Source organism: Charadrius vociferus, unplaced genomic scaffold, assembly GCF_000708025.1.
Source record: "Charadrius vociferus isolate BGI_N301 unplaced genomic scaffold, ASM70802v2 scaffold731, whole genome shotgun sequence".
In the NCBI taxonomy this organism is placed as follows: domain Eukaryota; kingdom Metazoa; phylum Chordata; class Aves; order Charadriiformes; family Charadriidae; genus Charadrius; species Charadrius vociferus.
Window position 1 is genome coordinate 618,994 of NW_009646854.1, and position 10,823 is coordinate 629,816.

Genomic DNA, 10,823 nt, shown 5'->3' on the forward strand with positions numbered 1-10,823 from the left:
TTCCTTCGGTTGGGAGATCCCTCCATGAGACAGGGCAAAGCCCTGGGCTGTCTCCACGAGCTGGAAGAAGCCAGCATGCACCGCAGTGCCCATCTCCCTCTTTCATTTCTCCAGTGTCTTGTAAGGACTCTCCCCTTGCAGCACAGACAGAGAATCCTGTCAGATCCCGCTGTCCTGCTTCCAGGCCAGCCAGTGTCCTGGGCATCCCTTTGCTGCTTGAAACCCTCCAGTGAAGTGATCTCTGCAGTTACTCAGTTGGCCTCATCTACGTTTTATCTTGGTGCCCACATTAAATTACTTGCTCAGACCCAGACCACTTGGCCGCTTGGATCTGACTACCTGTAGACAAGACACTACCCACAGGACCTCAAGGGAGACCAACTGACCTGCCTTAGTGACCATATATCTGGTACCTGCGGGGCAAAGCACAGCACTCCCAACCAGGCAGCCCACAGTAAGGCATGGTGTTGTCATAAACACCTCTTCTTTTCCCAATATATGCCCCTCAAACCCCTTCTGGTTGCAGCTGTCTCTCCAAATACAGTGTGATGAGAAGTAGGATCAAGCAGGGCTTCAGAGCATGGTCCAAGTCATATAAACTTAGATTTAACAGGTATCTTGACAGTTAGTGTAAACTTCTGCCTGGTCCAGGAACTGCTTTGCCCTCTCCCTCTTACCAGCACATGCAAATAGCTCTAATGCAGGTGAGAGATACTCTTGCCCCCACCAAACAGATGCAGCTCAGAATATGGTCTTGAGAGCAGATCCCTTTCCAAGTGGATCACCATCTTCTCCTGCACTAAGAACCAGCCTTGACAAGTTTTGAAACTGATGGGTGTCCTTGAGCCATCCCACAGTTGTACATTTGACCTGTATTTTCCTTTTCTGGTTTGTTTTGGTTTTACCTTTCTCCTATGCTCACATCTGCCAAGACCAGCTCATCTTTTTACTTCCATATTTTTTTGTTCTGGTTGCAGTTCTCCAGGCAACAGAGAAGGCTCTTTTGATGCAAGGTGTCATCCTTGTACCAAAGGACCCCAGCCCCAAGCTCAGTGAACAGCAGAGAGCTTGCGTGCATGCACAGTGAACGTCCCACTCTATCCTGTACAAAGATGTGGATAGCGTCAATGTGAACTCAGCTACATCCATCTGAGTGGGTAGGAGTATGAGATGACAGCACACCATTTACACTGGGCTGGCTTCTACATTCTCTGACGAGCATCATCTCCACTGTTTGAGAAGTTGCCTGCCCCTTTCTCCTGCAGAGACACGGGAAGGGAACAGGCACCCAAACATTAGTTGTTTCAGTGCACATTTCCACGTCTTTGCACAAATCCACCTTTGGTGCCAGTGTTATCGGTGACGCTGGGCTTTGCGTTGCAATGGTTGAGTCATGGGCAATGTTCCCTGTGGGTGACTGTGCTGTGGGAGAGGTACCTCCCCCGGGGTACAGCAGGCAGGTCAGGGATCCCACATGCTCAATATCTACTACACACAGAGTCACCAGAGAGAAGCTTGCACCTCCTGGTATCTGGAGTGAGCCAGCTTATGCTCGGATGGGAGAATGGGGCCAAAATCCTTTTGCATAAGTGCTACAAGGGTTTATTTCCAATGCAGAGTCAAAGATACTCTTTATGGTTGAAAATACTTGCTGTTGAATGGTGTTTACCAGGAAGGAACATCTGAGGAGCATATTTCTGGGAGACTCAGCACAACGAGGAGAATAAGTTTGTCTGTTATGTATCTATTTACCTACATCATTCATATAACTACCCATTCCAAACAACATAATATGGTAGAGGTGAGTCGCTCCATCTTAGCCACAGCAAAAAGAGCAGAATGACATGCTTTGCAGTGCTTAACCAAAGAAGTGGAAGGTGTGAGAGTATCAAGGTGATGATGTATGGAGTATGAAGACAGAAACTTTATGGGATCAAGGAAAAGGACAGCAATTGAATGCTCAGGCCTAAAAGGAAAGGACCAATGCATGCAGCAAAAATATGAGAGTGCAGAGAGTTACTCAGAGGAAAGGTGTGAGAAGTGATACTGAAATATGATGTGTATGAATTGCAGTTAAAATACAGTTGACAAGTGGATTAGTTCTGCAAAGCCATAAGAGAAGTCAAAGTTCAAGAAAGACAAGGAACTACTGGAGAGAGTCTAGCAGAGGTCTATTAAGATGATCAAGGGACTGGAGCACTTCTTGTATGAGGAAAGGCTGAGAGACCTGGGTCTGTTTAGCCTGGGGAAGACTGAGAGGGGATTTCATCAATGCTTATATATTCAAGAAGATGGGACCAGATGTTTTTACACTGGTGCCCAGCAACAGGACAAGGGGCAAAGGGCACAAGCTGGAACACAGGAAATTCCATCTCATGGTGAGAAAAAAAATGCTTTGCTTTGAGGGTCACAGAGCACTGGAACAGGCTGTCCTGACAGGTTGCGGCATCTCCTTCTCTGGAGATATTCAAAACCCACCTGGATGCTTTCCTGTGCAACCTGCTGTAGGTCACCCTGCTTTGGCAAGGGGGTTGGAATAGATGATCTCCGAAGGCCCCTTCCAACACTGACCATTCTGTGATTCCTTCTGGGAAGTGGGTTTGGAGGGGAGGCAGACTGAGGCTGCAGCCTTCCTGGCTCTGCAACCTCTTCCAGCCCCTTCCCTCCTCTCAGAGGCTGACAGCTGCTTCAGGGAAGGGATTTTGCTGCAGTCTAGCTACTGGAAAGGGAGGCGATATTTAATCCCTTTCTCAGTGCCTGACAGGAAAAGGAGTGAAGATTGGAGGTAATGTGTTCGGGGGTGAGGGTGTAGAAGCCAGGAAAATGAATGTGCTGCTAACAAACACAGCCACAGTGACAGCACTGTGCGCTCTGCACATAGGATAGGCTTGGTGGTACAAAAAAATCACTTTGTAATTAAAAGCGCTGCAGTTAACATCCAGTGTTTGAGCCAAAGGGGGTTGGAGTAAACAGGCTTTGGGTAGCAGTGCTGGCAGTGAGTCCCAGGAGAGGGGTGGTAGAGGGGTGTCAGTCCCTTTAGCACAGCCGCTGCAGGTACCAGCCTTGCGCGGGGTCCCCACTGACCCCATTCATCTTTTGACTTGTTCGGTAGTTTCTAAGATGGCCCTGTCAAAATTTACTGCCAATGACTTACTTGGTCATGAACAAAAAACAGACATAAACAGAGTTTTGCAATTTCATCCTGTTTTTATCAGAGACCCTGCTCTGCTCTCTCTTCATTTAAATTGAAACAAAAGAGAAGAAAAGAGAAGGAAAGAAAAGAAAAGAAACGAAAAGAAAAGAAAAGAAACGAAAAGAAAAGAAAAGAAACGAAAAGAAAAGAAAAGAAACGAAAAGAAAAGAAAAGAAACGAAAAGAAAAGAAAAGAAACGAAAAGAAAAGAAAAGAAACGAAAAGAAAAGAAAAGAAACGAAAAGAAAAGAAAAGAAACGAAAAGAAAAGAAAAGAAACGAAAAGAAAAGAAAAGAAACGAAAAGAAAAGAAAAGAAACGAAAAGAAAAGAAAAGAAACGAAAAGAAAAGAAAAGAAAAATATGAGGCTGTATTTTACCACTCTAGCCTGCACAGCCAGCATCTGTGACTCCCTGGCCAGCTTGCTCCAACGGTGAACACAACAAGCAGCAGTGCTGTAAGCTTGCTCCATTCATTTCAACTGAGTGTTAAATTCAAAGTCTTTTTTCACCATTAAAATGCCATCACCTGTTTGATCCTGGAGATTTTCCTGACCACCCCAATATAGAGTGTATGAATGACTTTTAAAGTCCAGGCAGAGTTATTTCTGTTGCATGGTTTCCCCGTGTTCCATTATCATGAGCCATTTTAAGGAATGTCTCAACTGTGGTCCTTGTGTATAACACAGGAACATCTTAGCTTGGGGGGGGGTGGGGTGGGTGTGTTTATAATCACGTGTGTTTAGCTACATAATTGTCCTAAATCTTGCTTCTAAGGTATGTGCATTTTGCTGCTTGTGTCCAGAGCAAGGGTGATGGTAGCTCAGGACTGCGCCCATCCCACAGCCCTCTGCCCCCTCCCAGCAGACCTGGAGCAGTGAGACCATCCACAGCAGCGTATGGTCCCCCACTGCTGCTTGCACGGCTGGCAGAGGCGAGTTTAGTCAAAGCCTGCAGGCCTTGCATTGAAGCTGTCAACAAACATCAATATGTTCCTTCTTGTTGACACTTTTGCAAGGAAGGTTCTTTCTTACAGAAAGGCCGTCCAGACATTCACTCCTGATAACTGCTTGAATAGCTGCAGGTGGACTCACTAGCCTGGGCACTAATGAGCTGTGCGGGGCAGCAGTTTTCTGCTTAGTACAACTACTCCATGAGGAACATGTTCACCCACACAGAGCTGCTTCTTCTCAACAAGTAAAAAAGGGATGTGTACATACACAAATGTATATGTGTATATACATATCTATGCTTTTTCACACCAAGCATAGATTATTTCATATGTCATTCACTGACAGAAACATAATAAGCTTTCCTAAGGTACTACTTTCAAAAGCTCATTAAGTAATAGTGATTTATGTGCTATAAAAGCTTTTTGGAAAGCCTTAACTCGTGGGCATATACCATACACTCCATGCTGAACTAAAGCACGTTAACTGATGTCAAACACCAACCCACAACCTTGACATGGACGGTTGCTCAAAGTAGGCAGACATTAACTTCCATCTGTACCGGAGGAAGTTGCTATTTTATTCTTGGTGAGAAGAGATGATAAAATAAGTTGCAGATGGACTAAAATGGGATCACAATCTGCCATGCCCTCGGTTAAGCTGTTCACCACTGCTGTTCATCAGGGCTTGACTTACTCTACACAAGCTGTCCTGTAGACATTCCTCCAAGGACTTTTTCCCACCACGTCCCTGGACCGTGACAGCAGGAGGTCCCTCCCTTGCCTTGCGAATCAGCTATGGCCCCTCTCTCTCAATACTTGCTGGACACAGAGATTTACCCCTATCCTAATGGTGCTCCCAGCATCCCTCTACCCACTGTCACCCTCTGCACTCAGAAGCTCACTGGGAAACAGGATCATGCCCCCTGCTCTGCCCTGCCCCATCTATCAGCCCTCCCCAGAGACGCCCAGCTGGGAGGCTGGGGCCAGGCAAGCAGCGGAGCCGGGGAATCTTTGCAGAGGAAGTCCAGGAGGTCGTGGGGTGCCAGGGGCTGGGCAGCCCTTCATCTTGCTGTAACCTGCCTCATGAACAAACTCAGTCATTTTTAGCTGTTAATTAAGGAATCCTCAGAGGCCCTGTGCTTCCCTCTCCTCTAACAAGCACGGCTATGTCTGAGCCTTGCTGCAAATGTCAAGGCTGTGTTTTCTGTCATGCGCTGGTTTCCTTCTCCTGGGGAACCTTCACTTCACCTTGGATGGTGCAGTCACCTTGTCTTGCCTACCACTGCTAGCTACACCAAGAGACACAGATTTTGTTTACTTCTTTCACGCACCCAGCCATTCTTTACAGAGCTTTGTTGTAAGAGTGGCTGTGCAGATCTGCAGATGTGCTCTCCCCTTTGGTTGTGACAGAAGACAATGCGGCCGAGCTCCACTTCCCTGCTGTATTAATTATTAATGAAGCTGAACACTGAAGCAGTTCAGCTGAAGCAGCACAAAGGAGAAAGGAGTGATTCATACCCGCTCTCGCTAATGCTTTCAGAGTAATTCACTGCATTTCCAGTGACCTACAATTAAATTCCCCTTCCCTCCCCCTTTTTTTAAGTTGGGCACAAATCTCTACCCTGTCAGAGGAAATTTTAATTTATCAGAGGCAGAGTAGTCTGTATATGATTCCATCAGGCCACGTACAAACCATACCTGAAATGCAATATGCACTACTGGATATGAAGCCTGTTTCAAAAGGCTTTTTCCCCCTATTGATCTATTTTTCACAATAATATGCTGCTCTATACTGAAATGAATGTGTAGAGATTAGCATGTGCCCAAAGCAGCATTTCCCATCCACCATGAGCACACAAAATACCATCGTGGCAGCCAGAGACCAGCCCAACTGCTCCTCCGCACCCACAGCACGGCACGAGGTTGTGCAGCCTGGGATGATGGTGTGGCTGGCAGCATCTCTGCAGCGAGGGTCCCCGTGGGCGCCTGGCCTGTCCCCAGAAAGCTGTGGGAACCCACTGCCTGCTGCTGGGTAGCTACTGCGAGGGGAAGGGGAGGGCATAGAATCATAGAATCATAGTATTGCTGAGGTTGGAAGGGACCTTTAAGATCATCAAGTTCAACCATTAATGTACCCTGACAAAACCATTTCTAAACCATGTCCCCAAGTACCACATCTACCCTTTTTTAAATACCTCCAGGGATGGTGAATCCACCCCTTCCCTGGGCAGCCCATTCCAATGTTTAACAACCCGTTCAGTGAAAAAATGTTTCCTAATATCCAATCTAAACCTCCCCTGACATAACTTGAATCCATTTCCTCTCATCCTATCACTTGTCACCAGGCAGAAGAGGTCAGCCCCCACCTCTCTACAACCTCCTTTCAGGTAGTTGTAGAGGGTGATAGGGTCTCCCTTCAGCCTCCTCTTCTCCAGGCTAAACAACCTCAGTTCCCTCAGTCGTTCCTCATAAGACTTGTCCTCCAAGCACTGCGATGTCATCTCAGTTCTCCCTGAATCCAGTACAGCAGAGGAAAGCTTGGGTACCACCGTGAAGGTACCTTTTGCTACAAGGAGTCAAACCCTAACATCTGTTCCACAGGATTAAAAGCCACCGCTAATGTGACCAGGGAGGGCTGTGACTACAAGGTGAGCTGCAGGAACTCTGCAGAGAGGCAGCAGAAAATTGCCCAAACGTCTCTGCAAATAAACCTCCAGGCTTTTAATGCTGGCTGGGAGCAAGCAAGAGCACAGGTAGCACAAAACCTCACCCTACTAGTCACGTCACCTTGGACTCATCCCCACACAACATTGCTGTTGTACTCAGTTGTGATTTCTGCTGCTCACCAAGCACAAAGGCCTGACGATTTTGCCAGCACATCAACCTGCCAGAGAAACATCCTGCATCGCCACCCACGCTTCCTCCTGCCTGACAGCTTGTGCAAACCGCCCATCTGGAGCAGACAAGCTCCAGCACTGCCACCGCAGCCATCCCACGGGGAAACGGCACCGGGGCCTCCCACCATCCCTAGCTGGCAGAGCACTGGGACAGGCAAACCCAGCAGAGCAAAATGCTCGAGGCTTGAAGCCACCTGAGTCAGACACGAGGGCTGAATGGGATCTGCAACAACATATTTTAAAAAGTCTTTCTGGACAGCTGTGAGCCAGGGTGCAGCACCAGCAGGTATTAATATTTACGAAGCTGGGGTTTGCACAGGGAATTTTGGTGGGGAAAAAAAGAGATAATGCCATCAAATACTTCTAATAAACTGTGAGTTTGAGAGTTGCTTTGCCTGCCTGCAGGGGAAAAAAATAAAACAAAACCACCATGACTAGTTCTGTTACAAGTCATGCTGCTGAAGGCTTTTTCAGCTTGGACAGCCTAATGGATAAATTGTTTGAATACTAATGGTGTTCATTAATACTAATTACTGACTGTGGAGGAGGGCGCTAGGAGGCACCCTGGGTCTTACGGGTCCCACAGGACATCTCCCTGCTGGGGACACTGCCCGGGCACCACCTCTGCCCTGCCCTTGCTGTGCTGCGGAGCGGTGCAGGGCAGAGGCTGCGGCTCGCTGCGAACAGCATAGCACCTCACTCCTGCTTTGGGAACCAGGATTTAAAGGCCCTTGAAATTTACAAACCGTTCCATCCGCTGCTGGCTGGCTAGCTGCAAGCGAGGGGGCAGTGGGGACAGTGATGCTCCCGGGCAACCCACAGCAGCACCGCAGGTTTTCCTCCGGACACAGCTGCTGCTGACATCACCTGGGAGACTTTCAGGGGTGCGTTTCAGCTTCAGGGTGCTGGTGGTTTTCCGGGGTACCCATCTATCCCACGACTTCAGGGCGGCTGGCACCTCAACCTGTGCGCTGCATTCAGCAATGAGCAGCTGCCCTGGATGTGCCTGGACACATCTGCTGCAGCACTGCTCGAGCAAGAGAGTGACTGCACAGCCCAAAACACCAGTAGGCAACAGCCTCAGATCACAGTGGGGTTTTTTGGTTGACATTTGTAGCCCTTTAATCCTTTCCAGAGCAGCAGAGTGTCTGTGGTTGAGACATTCCTTGGGTGAGGCTTTGTTCCTTGGTCTCCTCCGGTTTCTCCCTCTCTGTCAGTCCCCAGAGCCCCTCCACAGCTTTTCAGAACAAAAGCCCAGGTGCTTACAGCACTGGGGGGCTGCGGAGATCAGAAGACCTAGCAGGAGGTTGTATCTCTGTTAAGAAGTGTCAAAAGCCTTGGCCAGATTGTAAACATCACCTTTTCAAACTTTTTTCCCTGTTTTTCTCTAGGTTTCCTTGAAATATTTCCCCCTTTCCCTTCTTTCCTCACTTGTGTATTTCCCTGAGGGTTTCATAGTTGACTTTAATGGAGTCCCAGACAGACCATTTTTGGTAGATTTCAATGAGATCTCATTAGCCAATTGCATCTGAGAGTGGCCTGTATGAGTAACCTTCAACAAAACTGGAGGTGTTAAGAGAGACACTCCTCTGAAAAAACATGCTAGTGAAAAAAAAAAAAAGGTAAAACCCATCTGACACCTACTGTATCATAAGCATGCTTCTACATGCAGACACTAACTTGTTTAATTAAATGCCAAAGGGTGGCACTAACTGTCCTGTGCCTCTCCCCACTGCACATGGCACTTCTCCCTTTCCTGCAGCCGCCTGGTGCTGGGGGGTGGGAAGCAGAGGCCCCCAGGAGGGCATCTGCCACTCGTTTCGTATTTGGCATGCACCGGGAACCGTCATGCCGCTTTGACAAACAGTGCTTGCCAGGGAAATGATGCTTCTGGCACGGCAGCTTTTTCCTTTGGGGTCCCGGAGACAGCTGCTAGTTGTAAGCCGTGGAGTCCCCGTCCCCTCTGCTGCCAGGAAACACAGCCCACACACCATCATCAGCTGCCTACACTGCTGTCCTCTAACTTTTGAACCTGTGAGCCAAAATTTAGCACATTTAAGGGCTTAAATTTCTAATAGTTTCATGGTAATAGACAGCCAGCTGGAGGAGAACCCCCCCACACACATGTATCTACCCGTGCAGGGGTAGGCTCAGCCACGAGCTTACAACTTCAGAAAGAACACCATAGCAGAAGAAAACGGGCCTCATAAACTGCGACTTGCGGAAATGTGTGGTCGTCTTATGATGAGTGTTCATCTCCCACTAAAAAGGAGTCCCTGGGAGTGTGTGAGTGTGTATGGTCATACATCTCAGCACAGTGCTCAGGCACATCTCCTGACCAACTGCAAAAATCTCCTCTCCTGCTGGCCAGGGTGAGTTTCTTCCAGTGCTGGCAGCGCAGTGGTCCCTCCTGCAAGGACTTCAGTGTGGTGTCACCTGGACAGCGAGAAACTGGGGGAAGGGGCCAGGCCATCCTCCAGTTGTTAGTTGTGGGGAGTGTTTAAGCACTCAGTGTGGGAGGGAAGGCTTTGCAGTACCTGAATCAGAGATGTAACTGCCTTCCTTAGGGATAGGGGAAAAGTGGTGTGTGAAACACAAGTTCCAGGAAGTTGGTGAGGCCATCCAAGTGCAAATTGGTTTGATGTACATGAAAATGAAAGACACATGTTTGAAAATGTACACGCCCACATGTGTGCACACACAGCTTGGTCACAGTGCAAGAGCAGAAAACAGGAGCCTGCCACCACGAACCTCCCATCCCTTCCTGTGACAGAGTTGTCTTCTCCCCTGGCTGGACACCACCACATTGATCAATACAGTGAACCAACCCCGTCAAACTCGGCTACCTGATGATGGGAGGAGAAGGAAACCCAAACCCACATATATTTTTGGGTAAGAGAAAGAAATGGACCAGCCGGGTCCTTTTGGATGCCCTCACCCCACTGGCAGCCTGCCTGATGGGGGCTGTGCTCATCAAAAAAATGGGGGGAGACACACATGCAATTTATACCCTGCTGTCTCAGTTCAGCTGAGGAAAACAGGGCCAACGCTCTGCAGCTGATGCAGGGTGAGACACAGCCGCTGCCAGGAGCAGCACAGTGCAATGTTCGGGGTGCCGCAGCCCCATCTCTCCTCCCACGTGGCTCACAAGCCCAGCACCCCACAATGGCATTAGGAGGGACACGACTGCCAGCACCCCCAAATTCAGCAGTGTCCTTTCCCTCCTACAAGCATGTGGGGAAGGAGCCAAACAATGCAGAAGGTTAGATGAGAATATCAGCCTAGATTAGAAGCTGCTGTTAGAAATAGAGACAAAAAGGTTTTTGCTTGCAAAAAGAATACTTCGCTATTTTGCAATAAATAGACCTAGTACTTTATGGTTTGAAAATTACTGTAATAGAAAGGCCCTTCCAATGAGCAACTCCCTCTCCTTCGCCCCACACCCCCACTCCATCGTTTGCACAAAGGACCAGCCCATTCTCAGGCAAAGCTAAGCCAAAGTGAACTGCACAGATCATTAAATACCCTGAAGGGCAGGACCTGTGGCACTAAGCAGTGTGTGTGGCACACAGCACATCCCATACTTGTAATGGTGACATTTCCCCAAGTCCTAGTCCCCAGTGAGGTACCTGCCAGCACAAAGAGTGAATAAAACCAGCTGACGCAACTGCTCAGTCCTGCAGCCTGAATTTGTCATGCATCAGCTTCCAGTGATTTGGCTCCCTTGCCAGCAGCTGGCTTTGCCTGCTCAACAAAAAGATGGACTGCGGGACCATCACATTTC